General features: G+C 37.8%; 1 protein-coding gene across 1 annotated transcript in view; it reads left to right on the top strand.

The window, feature by feature from the left end:
- The window catches only part of AKAP6 (A-kinase anchoring protein 6), a 400,528-nt gene that overhangs the window by 360,238 nt on the left and 25,335 nt on the right, over nucleotides 1-14,955 (top strand). The window lies entirely within an intron of this gene.

The raw sequence follows: 14,955 nt of genomic DNA, 5'->3' as shown, positions 1-14,955 counted from the left end.
GAGAGGAGAATGGAGGAGAAGGGATTGCAGCATGGCCATCCCCCCTGGGGGATGATTTCTCACTTTCTGTCTCTCTGTCTCTCTGGTGAGCACACGAGCCCTATACCAAAAACATCTCCAAAAAAAAAAAAGGAAATGGAATAAAAAACAAACGTACTAAGCAAAAAGTAGCAAGATGGAAAATTTAAACCAACTTAATGATCTTTTTAAATGAACATGAGCTAAAACTTCAAAGGTTAATAACTGTCAGATTTGGGGCAAATACAAAACTTTAAATATAAAGACGTGGGTCAGCAGGTGGCATGGTGGTTAAGGCACTGAATTCCCACATGGTCCACAGCTGTTCTAGTCCCAGAACTGGTGGCTTACTTTCTCACTTGCCCCCTCTGCCCCACCTCTTTCTTTCTAGTAAGCAAATTTAACAATGATAACAATAAATAAAATTAAATATTAAAGAAAATGAATAAGAAAGATATAATAGATTAAAACTAAGATGTAAACTATTTATTATGCTAACACTAATCAAAAGAAAGTTGGAGTAAACAAAATACATTTCATAGGTGAGAATATTAGAAGACCTAAACAAATTTAAATGTATAATGCTATCATTTCTTAATGATAAAAGCACCAATTAATCCAAAGGATATAACACTGATAAATGTGCTCTAAAACAGAGTTTACACATACATGGTACAAAAACTGATAACGACTTTAAAAAGACAAGGAAAACAGACAATTTTGGATAGATACCAAAACCTTTTCTCAATAATTGATGGACCAGAATATCAGTAAGATTATAAAAGGTTTAAATGTCACTAAAAACCAACTCGATCTAGTTCACATTTAAAACATTCCATTAAAGGCTTCTAGCAAAAAGAATAGATATGTATCCAGCAGGTGGCATAGTAGTTAAGGCGCTAGATACCCACATAGTCAACTGCAGTTCAAGTCTTAGACCTGGTGGCTTGAAACTCACACCAGGTGCATGTGACTACATGCCCAAAATCCCTAGAGGAAAATGGAGAGGAAAGGGATTGTGGTATTGCTGCTCCACCCTGCCAGAGGAGGATTTCTTGCTTTCTGTCTCTGACTCTCTCCATCTCTCCAGGAAGAACATGCCTTATAGCAAAAAACTCTCTCTCTCAAAAAAAAAAAAGACTAGAGATAACAAGTATTGATGATGGTGTAGAGAAAAGAGAACCTTTGTATACTGTTGGTGGGAATGAAGATTGGTATGGCCACAGTGGAAAATTATACCCAAAGTAAATGATATACCACCTCATAATACACTATCTCATAAAGATACTTGCACTCCCCTGTTCATGCAGCACTATTTCCCATAGCCAAGATATAGAAACAGCTGAAGTATCTTGTGACAGATGAATGGAAAAGCAACAGTGTATATATATGGTGCGAACACACACACATACTTACACAGAGTATATGCAGGGTAATATTCAGCCTTAAAGAAGAAGAGTTTACTATTGCGGCAGCATGGATGAATTTCTTTGGATGGGGAGGTTTTTGCTATAGGGCGCGTGTGCTTGCCAGACAGACAGAGAGAGACAGAGAGACAGAAAGCGAGAAATCACCCCCCAGGGGGGATGGCCACGCCGCAATCCCTTCTCCTCCATTCTCCTCTCGGGATCTTGGGTGTGCACGCACATGCGCCCAGCATGAGTTTCAAGCCACTGGGTCCAGGACATGAACCACGGTCGACTACATGGGAGTCCAGCAACATAGCCATTACACTAACTGCTGGTCCCCAGCATGGATGAATTTCGAGGACATTATGTTAAGTGAGATAACCCAGATACAGAAAGCAAAATACTGTATGATGTCACTTAGATGTGGATTCAAAAAAAAACCCAAACAAATAAACAAGCAAACAAAAAAAAACATAGAAATAACCTAGACTAGTGGGTAGGGAAGCAGAGGAAGTAGGAAGACTGTAAGTCAAAGGAAACAAAGATGCAGTTATGGTAGGATGGGCGTGTCTAGAGATCTAATGTACAGCACCACGACTCTAGTTAATAAGGTTATATTTTATACTGTAAACTTATTGAGACAATAGATTTTAGGTCTAAATAACAACCACCACCACCATCCCTTCCCCTTCCCCCCAAATAAAAGGAGTCCTGGCCCTGTTGGCCCGCTTGGCCTAAGCACTTCCCTAGGATCCTGACAGGATAAAGAGTTAGAGGGAAAAGGATTGCAGTATGACAAGGTCCTGTGAGAGGTTCTCTTTCTCTCTTTCTTTTTCTTCCTCAATGTCCCTTTTGTGTGCATGCACATGCATGTGCAAGCTAGCGTGCTATGTTCTGCTGTTTGGCAGGCTTAGGCACCATGAAAGTCCTGGGTTCAATTCCTGGCTTACATTAGAGAACATCCCAGCTCTTCAGGATGCTCAGGTAGGAAGATCACAACACTGTGAGACAGTTTCTAAAACACCACACACTCATAAAGTATTTCTACAGGAAGTAGAAAGGGTTCTATGGAAAACTCTTGAGTTTGCTATTGAAACTTTCTTGAATCCAGAAGCAAAAATGAAGAAAACAATGACCTGACTGTTAATATATTTGTAAGGCTGAGTTAGAAGAGGACTTTCAAAGTGTAAACATAAGACTTTGGGGTGTTGATTGAGAATAATCTGAAATTCTGCCATAAATACTTATGTTCTACCAGTTTTTGAAAGATTGGTACTATTCTTTCTCTGGCTTTCCTAATTCAGATTCTTCTATGTGCTGTGTACCATATGAATGACTACTATACCTGTAAGGAAATACTGAAACCAAATCAAAATGGAAACTAATAAGTAAAAGACAGCCATTTTTCATTAGTGTTGGGAAATCTGAGAATGCAATTTTCTTTTAAAAGAAGAAAAGTTACTGAAGACACAGGGATCATTCTCGGAAAATGAAACTGGTTTGGCAAAATGTCATGATGTCTCTAAATCATGTTTTAATTCACTCCTAGTTTTGTGAGAAGAATGTCCAGGGGGCTTTATAATGACTGAGGGAACCACCAGGATTGAATGGGTGGGTCTGTGGAGACAAAAACAATGCATGGAATAACCTCATACGTGGGTGAATTTTCCTACACATGCCAGTAGTGACCCTATCGGGAAACACTATCCTATAACCATTCTGGAGTACTCTTTCTTTTGCGTTTGTGCTAAGAGTCGATATCTCATAACACACATCTGCAAAATACTCAATATAGCTCTGCTTAACTCTTTTTAGAGATCCAGATATTTTTCTGACGAGCAAGAAAACTTTGTCTTTCCTATTTCTGTTTTCTCACCTATCTAACTCTCATATGCAGTTTCTGAATAGTCCCATCACTATTTCCTTAGTTAGGAAGAGTAGTTGTCAGTAGCAAATAAATCATTCCCATTTTTCAAAACGACTGTTTGATACAAAAATAATCTCAATTCCTTTGAAATACCTTTATTTCATTTAGTGTTCCTTTGAATCCTTAAGGAATTTAGGGTTTCAAGTTTTTATTCTTCACAAATATGCTTTTTTTTTTTTTTTTACTTTGACACTCCAGAGCTCTAGCATTGAAAACAGAACCTTTGTGTCCAGAAAAACCTTGCACATTTATTGGCCTTGAAAGTATGCAACACATCTAGCCACATAATTGAAAATAATAAGGCCACGATAAATGGGATGGCCCCAGGGTAAAACACCCAAGGGATTCAATTGGTGTCACTTTGCATCAATGTCCATGCATCATGGTAATTGAGGTAACATAACCAATTACCACATTTTAATTAGAGTTCTAAGAACTTGAGAAAATTTGCAATGATGAGACAGCGCACTTTAAAAAAAGAAAAAGAGAGAATAGAATGATAGAAAGAATGAAAAGAAAAGGGTGAGAGGAACTCCACATATTACCGTACCCAAGCTGATTTCTTGAAAACAGAGGTTACTTAGAATGATGTTTTGTGAGTTATCTTTATTTCTAATGCTTTTTCTGTCTCTCAGTCTTATTATTTGGTGATGCTTTTTGAGAAAATCAGTATTTTGAATGCTGTTTTGTGACTAAGGTAATAGCATTCTCACCCTAATCTGATGATTTCAGAAATTTATGACCAAAGAAATTCTGTAGAATCAACCTTGGCTTATAATTTCATTTCCCATCTAGGTATTTCTCACTATTATAACTCGGGAATTCATTCTAAGTTTTTAAGTCGGTGTCTGAACACAGTGACACATTATTAAATTACATATTTCTCTGGCTCAGGTTGCTAAATAAAAATAGACCTAGATTCCACCACTCCCTCCCCCCAAAAAAATTAAAAGCAGAAAGAATTACTGCATTTAGAAAATAATTTTGACTTGTGGCAATTATTTTTATAAGGCTAGAGTTTAAGTGAAAAATCTCCTGTAAAATTTTAGTGCTGCTACATAATCAAGTAATTATGTAATTACTTGTACTTAATTACTTACAAGAGAGATGGTTGTTAAAAAAAATCTTTATACATGTCAAAAACAGCTCTCTTCTTTAGAGTATTTCTAGCTGAGCTTCAAATACCAAAAAGGTGTTTTAAAAGTAATCTCCAATGAATTTATTTTTTTTAGATGACTATTTTTCTTCAAATACATGAAAGTATTTTCTTCAAATACATGAAAGTATTTGAAGAATATGGAGTTCTACATGCCTTCCCTCCTATTTTCACTTACCATAGCCAGAAAAAGAAAGAAGAAATTATTTCAAATTATAGTTGAGAGGCTATAATTCTATGTAGTTGGATATTAGACATACATCTTTAAAACGAGGATTTTCAGCCAACAGCAGATTTTCAGGGGAAACTGTAGGATTTTTGTGTTACTGTGGAGTATGGTGAACAATAAGAGTTTGGGGCCAGACTCTCCACTCAGTACCTGTGTGATCATGATTACTTATTTAACTTTTTTATGTCTTAGTTTCTTCATTTGTAAAACACAGATAATAATAGTACCCGCCTCGTAGGTTATCTGAGATTTAAATAAGTAAATATATTAGAAGTATTTTAAACAGTTGCTACCACATAGTCAATGTTCATTATTATTTATAGTCATAGTTCATTATTATTTATGTTACTGTAGGGACTGAGTCTTATTTATCTTTGTGATTGTGTAGAAATAATACCTTATTTGGTATACTAGGTAATTAATATATTTTTGCTTCATAAACACAAGAACAAATAACAGATGAGTAGACAAGGAAAGCCTGTCTTAAGTGAAAATTCTATGGTCGACGTCCTTATCCCTTTTTTTTTTCAGTGACAGTGGGCCAAAGCTAAGCCAATTGAATTAATTCGGAACACATCTCTCTCAGTGGTAGCTGATTTAATTGATTTTCACTATTCCTCTTATTTTCCTTTTCATTAATTTCCATTCTAACTTTCATCATTATTTTTGTCTTCTGCTTGATTTCAGTTTACACTTTTTTCTTTCTCAATTTCCTAAGGTGGGAGCTTAGTTTTTGATGTTAGATCTCTTCCTTTCTTTTTCTTTCTTTCTTTTAAAGAAAAAGGTTTTTGCTAAAGGGCACATGCACTCGCTGGAGAAACTGAGAGACAGAAAGCAAGAAATCACCCCTTGGGGGATGACCATGTTGCAATCTCTCCATCTCCATCCTCTTCTTGGGATTTTGGGCAAACACACACAGATGCCTGGCATGAGTTTGAAGCCATGGAGAATGGGGCGGACCCGCAGTCGACTCTGTGGGAGTCTAGCAAGGTAACCATTATGCCATCTGCTGGTTCCAAATCTCTTCCTTTCTAATATATGCATTACTTTCTAATTAATGTGTTATTATCATCATCATAATTATTATTTGCTATAGGGTACATGCATTCACCAGAGAGAGAAAAAACACCCCAGCGGGTGGGTGTGACCTCGCCACAATCTGTTCTTCATTCTCTCTCAGGATTCTGGGCATGCAAGCATATATGTTTATCAAGCCAATGAGTCTGGGACTTGAACTGCCCATTCGATCATGTGGGATCCAATGGCCTTAACCACCACGCCATCAGGTGGCCCTAAAGTATGTATTTGATATTATGAATTTTCTTTGCAGTAACACTTTAACAGTATTCCACCAGTATTTTTTTTTAAGAATTATTTAATTTTACTTATTATTACTATTATTTTAAAATTTGCTTTAGGGTATGTATACTCACCAGGGAGAGAGGGAGAGAGAAAGAAAAAGTGAGAAAGCAAACAATCAGGTCCACAAATTGAACTATGGTAGGCCATGTGGAAATCCAGTGTCTCAACCACCACACCAGCTGCTGGCCCTCAAACAATATTGATAACCTGTATTTTTACTAATTCAAAACATTTAAAATTTTTTCTTGAGAGTTCTTTTTTTTTTTGAGAGAGAGGGATTTTTGTTATAGGGCTTGTGTGCTTGCTAGAGAAACAGAAACAGGAAGTGAGAAATCATCCCTAGGCCATGCCGTAATCCCTTCTCCATTCTTTCTGGATCTTAGGCACACATGTATATGTGCCCAGTGTAAGATTTAAGCCCTCAAGTCTAGGACTTGAACCACGGTCCACGACATTGGGAGTCCAGTAGCATAAACATTACACCATTTGCTGGTCCCTCTCTTGAGACTTCTTTAACCCATATGTTATTTAGTTGTGTGTTATTTTATTTCCTGATCTTTGGAGGTATTCCAGCAGTCCTCCTGTTACTAATGTCTGGTTTAATTTCATTATAGTCTGAAAGCATACATTGCGTGATTTCTGTTTTTTAAAATGTATTAAGATTTATTTTGTGACCCAAATGGTGGGTCCTGGCTTGGTGAATACAAATTGTGGTCTGTCTAGTTTCATATCTGATGTAAGCTTGAGATGAATGCTTATTCTGCTCTTGTTGGGTGACATACTCTATGTCAATTAGATCCCGTTGATTTTAGTAGTTCTGTTCAGATCAACTATGTTCTTACTGATTTTCTGCCTGCTGGATCTATCAATTACTGAAAGAGGACTACTAAAATATCCAACTATAATAATAGGTTTCCTATTTCTCTTTGCAGTTCTATCAATTTTATCAACTTTTGTCACACATATTTTGCTATTCTATTGTTAAATGGATATGTATTTAGAATGATATGTTTTCTTGGAGAATTTACCCCTTTACTGTTGTATAGTGCCCCTTTTATCCTGATAGTTATTTTGTGCTGGCTTTGCCTACATTAATATAGCAACACTAGATTTCTTTTTATCAGTGTTAGCAAAGGTATATCTTCCTCTATCTCTTTACTTTTAACCTGAGTCTGCATTAAAAGTGGGTTTCATCTGCAACTGGACTGGTGGGAAGTGAGTTTATGTTGGGTAAATTCTTTTTACAAGCTGTAGTAATGCAGAATGATTGAAAGAATAAAATAAATTAAGATAATAAAAAATACTGGGTTGCCGGAAGAGTCATGACATATTTTCTATGCTTTTCTATGCAAAAATGCATCATGACTTTTCTGATGACCCAATACAGTAATACTGCCCAACTACTAGTATGCCTAATGTATAAAAGGCTCGCCATACCGAGGGCTGGCAAGATGTGGAAAAACTGGAATTCTCATAACCTTTTGCTGGGCAGGTTAAAACTAAAGTGAGTTTCTATAGACAACACATAGTTAGGTCTTGTTCTTTTATTTACTTTGACAAACTGTGTAATTTTTTTAAAAAAAGAACTATTTATTTTATTTTATTTATTCATTCATTTTTAAAAATTTGATCAGAGAGAGACACAGAGAAAGAGAGAGAGAGGGAAAGTGAGAAAGCAAGCCTTCAGGTCCAGGACTCAAACTGTGGTCAGCCATGTGGGAGTGTCTAGCACCTTAACAACCACACCACCTGCTGGCCCCACAAACTGTGTGTTTTAATTCCATTATCTAGACTATTCATATTTAAAGTGCTACCAATATACTTGGATTAATATCTATTATGTTCAGGCACCAGCAGTTAGTGTAATGGCTATGTCGCTGGACTCCTATGTAGTCGATCATGGTTTGAGTCCTGGACCCGGTGGCTTAAACTCACGCCGGGCGCGTGTGCATGTGTGCCTAAGATACTGAGAGGAGAATGGAGGAGAAGGGATTGTGACGTGGCCATCCCCCCAGGGGGTGGCTTCTGTCTCTCTGTCTTTCTGGCAAGCGCACATGCTCTATAGCAAAAACCTCTCCAAAAAAATAAAAAATCTATTTTATTCATAACTCTTTCTATTCAGTGTATTTATCCTTCTTTTTTCCCCCTATTTCTGCTTTTCTTTTAATTGTGTATTTTATATTATTTCATTTTGTCTCCTCTTTTAGCATATCAATACATTTTAAAATTTTTTACAGGTTGCCCTAAAGCTTGTAATGTACATTTTTAAAAAGAATTACTTAATCTTATTTATTATTATCATTATTTTTTTTAACATGCTAAAGGCACATATGCTCTACAGAGAGAGACAGAGAGATACAGAGAGGGAAAGTAAGCCACCAGGTCTAGGACTTGGCCATGTAGGAGCCCAGCGCCTTAACTATTATACTATCTGCTGGCCCCTCCCATGCCTTATGATATTGCTGTCATTCATTTATTTATATGGTATAGTCTTTCAATCCATTGTTCTACTGTCAGTTTAAACAAATAGTTATGTTTAGATCAATGAAGAATTTTTTTAAAGGTAAGATTTTCCTTTTAACTCCTAGGACTTGGCCATGTAGGAGTCCAGCGCCTTAACTATTATACTATCTGCTGGCCCCTCCCATGCCTTATGATATTGCTGTCATTCATTTATTTATATGGTATAGTCTTTCAATCCATTGTTCTACTGTCAGTTTAAACAAATAGTTATGTTTAGATCAATGAAGAATTTTTTTAAAGGTAAGATTTTCCTTTTAACTTCATTTATTCTTTCTCCAACATTTTTCCTTTTTTTGTGTGGATCCAAATTTCTGACCTGTCATCATTTCCTTCTCATTGAAGAACTTCTTTTGATATTTCTTGCAGAAGATTTCTGCTGACAACTAATTTCCTTGGTTTTGGTTGTCTAAGTAAATCTTTTTCTCTTTCACTTATTTTTAACTGCCAGAAGGTGCACATGCTTGCCAGAAAGAGACAGAGAAAGGGAAAGTTAAAGCAACCCCCTATGCATTGTGATCAAACTGAAATCTTACTCTTCCATTCCTCTATCTCTCCATCCCTTGAGGACTTTGGGAACACATATACACATGTGCCTGGCATGTTTTTTCAGGATTCCAGGGCTAAGATTCAAGCTGTGGTCAGCCATTTGGGATCTGGCTCCCTTAAGCACTGGACTATGAGGCTGGCACTCTATTTTACTTTTGAAGGAGAATTTTCTGAATGTAGAATTATAATGATTTCTTTTCCATTATAACATTTTAAGTATTTTTTACTCTGTGCTCTTTTTGTTTGCTTGTTTTCTAATAAGTGTACTGTATTCTCTACCCTACTCATCTATATGTAAGGTGTTTTACTCTCTGGCTTCTTTTTTTTTTTTTTTAAAGGAGGTTTTTGCTGTACGGTGCATGCACTCACCAGAGATACAAGAGAAAGACAGAGGGACAGAAAGTGAGAAATCACCCCCCAGGGGGATGGCTATACCTCATTCCCTCCTCCTCCATTCTCTTCTCTGGATTTTGGACATGCATGAACATGCACCCAGTGTGAATTTTAAGCTGTTAGGTCTAGGACTCAAACCACAGTCAACTATGTGGGAGTCCAGTGACGTAACCATTATACCATCTGCTGGCCCCAAACTCTGGCTTCTTTTAGGATTTTCTCTTGTCTTTGGTTTTCTGCAAATTGTATATGATATGCCTAAGTATAGACATTTTGGGGTTTATCCTGCTTGACTCTAATTTGGTGTCTGTCATTAATTTTGGAATATTCTCAACCATTTCACTTAAAATATTTCTTCTGCTCTATTCTCTCTCCTCTTTCCGGTATTCTAATTACACAATTGTTATACCTTTTGAAATTGTTCCATGGTTGTCGGATATTTGTTCTTGTTAATCACTCTTTTTTTCCTTTACATTTCAGTTTGGGAAGTTCTTTTTTTTTTTGGAGAGGTTTTTGCTATAGGGCGTGTGCGCTTGCCAGACAGACAGAGAGACAGAAAGTGAGAAATCACCCCCCAGGGGGAATGGCCATGTCGCAATCCCTTCTCCTCTATTCTCCTCTAGGGATCTTGGACACGCACGCACACACGCATGGCGTGAGTTTAAGCCACCAGGGCCGGGACTTGAACTGCGGTCAACTACATGGGAGTCCAGCGACATAGCCATTACACTAACTGCTGGTCCCAGTTTGGGAATTTCTTATTGACCTGTCCTCAAGCTCATCAATTCTCTCCTCAATCCTTTTGAATGTACTAATAAGCCTGCCAGTGGTATCACTCACTCCTTTTACAGTGCTTTTTTAAAAGAATTATTTTATTCAACTTTATTCATTATTATTTTTTAATTTGATGAGAGAGAGAAAAAGAGAGAGAGAGAAAGTGAGAGAGCAAGCTGCCAGGTCTGGGACTTGAACCACAATCAGACACATAGGAGTCCAGCGCCCTCAACCACCACACCACCTGCCAGCCCCTTTTACAGTGCTTTTTATTTCCAGTGTTTTCATTCATTTTTTTTTTTTTTTTTATTTTGGAGAGGTTTTTGCTACAGGGTGCATGCACTCTCCAGATAGGTAGAGAGAGACAGAAAGCGAGAAATCACCCCCTAGGGGGGATGGCCACACCGCAATTCCTTTTCCTCCATTCTCCTCTGGGGATCTTGGACATGCATGCACATGCATCCGGCGTTTTAAGCCACCAGGTCTGGGACTTGAACCAGGGTTGACTACATGGGAGTCCCGCGACATAGCCATTATGCTAACTGCTGGTCCCTGTTTTCATTCATTCTTAGAAGATCTACTTCTCTGCTGACATTATCCATGTATTCTTGCATTTTGTCTACTTTTTCCATTAGAACCTTTAAAATATAAAAGATACTGAAAATTTTCAGACTAATAATTCAAAATTTGTGGCATATTTAGTCTGGTTTTGTTGCTTGCTTTGTCTTTTCATATTGTGTTTTCCCTTGATTATTAGCATGCCTTATAATTTTTTTGTCTGTTTGTTTAAGAACCAGACATGATATATCAGGTTATTGGAACTGATATATACAGGCCTTTTTTATGATAATCTGGCTAGGAGTTGGGCTGTATTTCATATTTTCTATAGCTCTAATTCTTTTATTCTGAACTTTAAATTCCTTTACTATGCTTATTGTGTCTCTCTTACTCTCTTTGGGGGTCTCTTAATAAGTTTTCCCTTGGTATCTTTGAACTACTTTGACTCTAATCCACAGTTACTACACTGGAGTCCTGTTAGTATAGTGATAGGAATGGGATAAAGAAAAGTGTTCTCTAATCTGGGGACCAGCAGGTGGCATAATGGTTGAAGTACTGTACTCCCATGTGGCGAACTGTGGTTTGAGTCCCATACCTGGTAACTTGAAACTCACTCTGGGCACTTGTGTATGTGTGCCTAAAATCCTGAGAGGAGAATGGAAGAAAGAGGATTGTGGCATGGCTATCTCTCCATGGAGTGGGGGAGTGATTTCTTTCTTTCTGTCTCTCTCTATCTCTAGCAAGCACACATGCCCTATAGCAAAAATCTCTCAAAAACAAACAAAGAGTGATCTCTAACCTTAAAATAAACTCCCAGTCTTTTACTGTGCTTGTGCTCTTGGGCTGTGACCTTCTAAAGTATTTTTAGTTTGTTCTCCTGCTTAGATAATGAGGTAGTAGATAGGAACCCTAAAAATACAGTTAGGGTATGGGCCCAAAATGGAATCACAAAACGACTAAGTTGGAAGCAGTGGTGGCTCAGTGATTGACTTAGGCAGAGTATGACCTAGACCTAAAACAAAGGCTTTTTCCAGGCCCCATCACATTCCAGGAAGAAGATAAGATAATAGTTCTTAGGAGCCAAAGCTTCAAGATAATCTCCTGACCTTGGTACCCACTTCAAAATTAGGCAAATAGTTAGACCCATCCAGCATGTGCCCCTTCCTACCAGGAGGGTAATGCATGCACAAGCCCCACCTAAAACCTAAGTCTGGACAAAGCCCTTCCTGACCCAAATAAAAACCCCTTGCCACAGTTCTTCCTGGACAACCCACTTTCTGGGACCCCTCCCTTCTTGGGAGCTCTTTTTTTGCTCCTTCTCTTAGTAAGTTCCCACTTTGCTGTACTTACTCTATGTCCATGACTCTAATTCTTCCCAAGCGTGGGACAAGAACCTGTGTCTCACTGTGAATGTGAGACCGATTACCCCTGCGTCCCCGCATTCCTGTGTCAGTAAGACTGGAAGAGTAGAAAGGACTGAAGTCAGAGAAAAACCTTTCCTCCAAGTGGGATGCGAGTTTGGTAAAATCTTTTTTACTGGACAATAAGCTTTTGTTACATAAAATGTCTTTAGTTTATTTCACAGTGGTTACTCTTCCCCTCTTTCTGTCAGAACTGACTGCCTAGCTATTTAATAGATTCCTTGCTAGGATACTTACCTCCAAATACTTTATCTAGTCTACCCAGCATACCACTTTCTGTCTTAAATGATTGAAATACTGTTGTAATTATGTTATCCCAGTCAACAAAGATATATTATCATTCCATTTCACTTTAAAGCCAAAGTTTATAAACTTCTAAGCTTCCATAGACTAGCCCTACTCTTGTTATATAAACTTTGGACCCAAATAATAGCCTGTTTATTCTGTTAGTTCTAAATATCCAAAAAATGTACAAAGGAGTTACCAAGTGAGTCACAAAATAATAAATACTAATGGTTACTAGACCTATGGAAAAGTTTCCGTTCTAAATGTAAAGATTTTAATTGACTATCTGACTCTGGAATCAAGCAATATTTCATTCCATAAAATGGAATGTGTTCCAATGAGTCAAGCTGAGGAGCTTGGCTTTATAGAAAAAGAAGGGCTGAAAAAAGTAGAAACAAAAGAACAAAAAGTGGATTGGTGATTTCAGTTACCTTCCTTGTAAGGCAAGGCAGGGATATGGACCAATAAGAAAAGAGCTGATTCTTAAAGTCAAGTTACTTTTTGTTGTAAGGATTTAAGGTGGAGAGAACTTCATTATCATGCTGACTGAAACTGCTAAGCTTGCTTGAGAAATTTGACTGTTAACAGCTCATTCTCTTGATTTTTCGGAAGGTCAGACAACTATTTAGTTTTGCCTTGGGACATGAAATTTTAGCATGAATGACCCCATTTTTATTTTGTCTTTTATTTTGGGTCCTAGTGCAGGACAAAACAATGGGCTCCCATAGTTTTATTTTGTTGCAGAAAACCAGACACGGAGGAATGGAAAGCAGCACTGGAGTGGGTGCGGAGGAGTTAACACTCAAAATTTCCAGCCCCGACTGGGGATTGGACACAGTTCTTTATTGGGAAATTGGGGAATGGGAAGTCTCTGGGTGAGGACTGGGCTCAGATCCCAACCACCCCTCACAGTGTCAAAGGGAGGAGTCAGAGAAGCAGGAAATCTAATCTTCAAGGTACCAATCCATTCAAGGCACTAATCCATTCAAGGTGCTAATCCACCCAAGGTTTTCAGGTTACCCTGTAGCTCCAGGGAGGGGCAGTAAGTTTGCTGGAGGGCAGAAACATTAGACATCTATCAGCCCTGAGTTATTAGTCATAGGAATTTAACAGTTTATAATAGAGAAGCTCTTCCAAGATGGAGTCTAGCCTGCTTCAATTTAACGCTAATAATGAAAGAACTGCAAAGTGGAACCAGGAGGTAGCGCAGTGGAAATGTGACTAGGCTACATTGGCAGTTATCTTGGGTTTACATCTTTGGACCTCCCTGAGTACGCATGCCATATTCCAAGCTGGATAAGACTAGGAGTGGATCTTAACATGATGAACATATTGGGAGTGATTCTGTCTCCATTTCTCTCGCACTTCCAGTATCTTTCATTTCATTTCTCTTGCTCAGACAACAATAGAATTAAAAAGAAAGAAAAAGAAAGAAATGCAAAGTAACATAGTTTGTCGATTTTTTTTTAACCCATCACAAAGCAGGAAAATTAATGACAAATTCCTTGTTAGAGGTAAGAGGAGTTGCAAACTAGCATAGTCTAGCTATTTATCAATGTTCTGGAAGTATTTATATCCTTTGTCCTATATCTAGAGAATGAAAATGATTTTCCCAAAGCCAGAAAATTACCCTTGGTTCAGGCATCTTTCATGCTTTAAATCCAATTTCAATAGCACATGAACAGGGTAGTTCCCACCTCACCAATATCCTTCATATTCCCTGGCATCCATTTAGCCATATCCTCCTACTAGGCTTCCCAGTGAAATAACCACCAAATTTCTTTACCCCCTAAAACAAACCCCCCCTCCTTCCCTGGGAAATGATTTACTACATAAAACCAGAACCAGTGTTTAGAACTTTTAGAAAACAAAACAAAACAACAAAGAGTAATAATCCAGGAGCTCTCAGAAGCCAGATGATTTCATACCTATCCTGCCATGGAGACAGTTCCTTCTCTCAGGTTTGCCTGTTACTAGAGACCAAAAAGACTTGCAGACAGCCTGGAGGGTTCAGATGCCACTTTAGAGGCATATCTTTTGTCCTTTCCATGTTTTCTCACTGAGTTGATTTGGGCCCATCCCTTCATCCCTGACCACAATTATTCCAGCTGATTCTTTAACAGGACTGTGAGGTACCCAGTCACTAGAGTAGTCCAGAAATTGCTAAGATTTGTCTCAACACCCCAAAGTTTATGAACAGACTGACTCAAACAGCTGGATTATGGCAATTTACTTCAACTTTACCACAGCTACTATAAGAAAAGAATAATGTTCTTCTAAGGTTTTTAGTTAGTTCCTTCAGTTATATTTATATATTTTTTTCAGTTAAATACAAGTTTTATATATATATATAT

The sequence above is a fragment of the Tupaia chinensis genome, unplaced genomic scaffold (assembly GCF_000334495.1).
Source record: "Tupaia chinensis unplaced genomic scaffold, TupChi_1.0 Scaffold000350_1, whole genome shotgun sequence".
In the NCBI taxonomy this organism is placed as follows: Eukaryota; Metazoa; Chordata; class Mammalia; order Scandentia; family Tupaiidae; genus Tupaia; species Tupaia belangeri.
The sequence above is the reverse complement of the archived record's forward strand: the minus strand, read 5'-3'. Positions and strand labels throughout refer to the sequence as shown.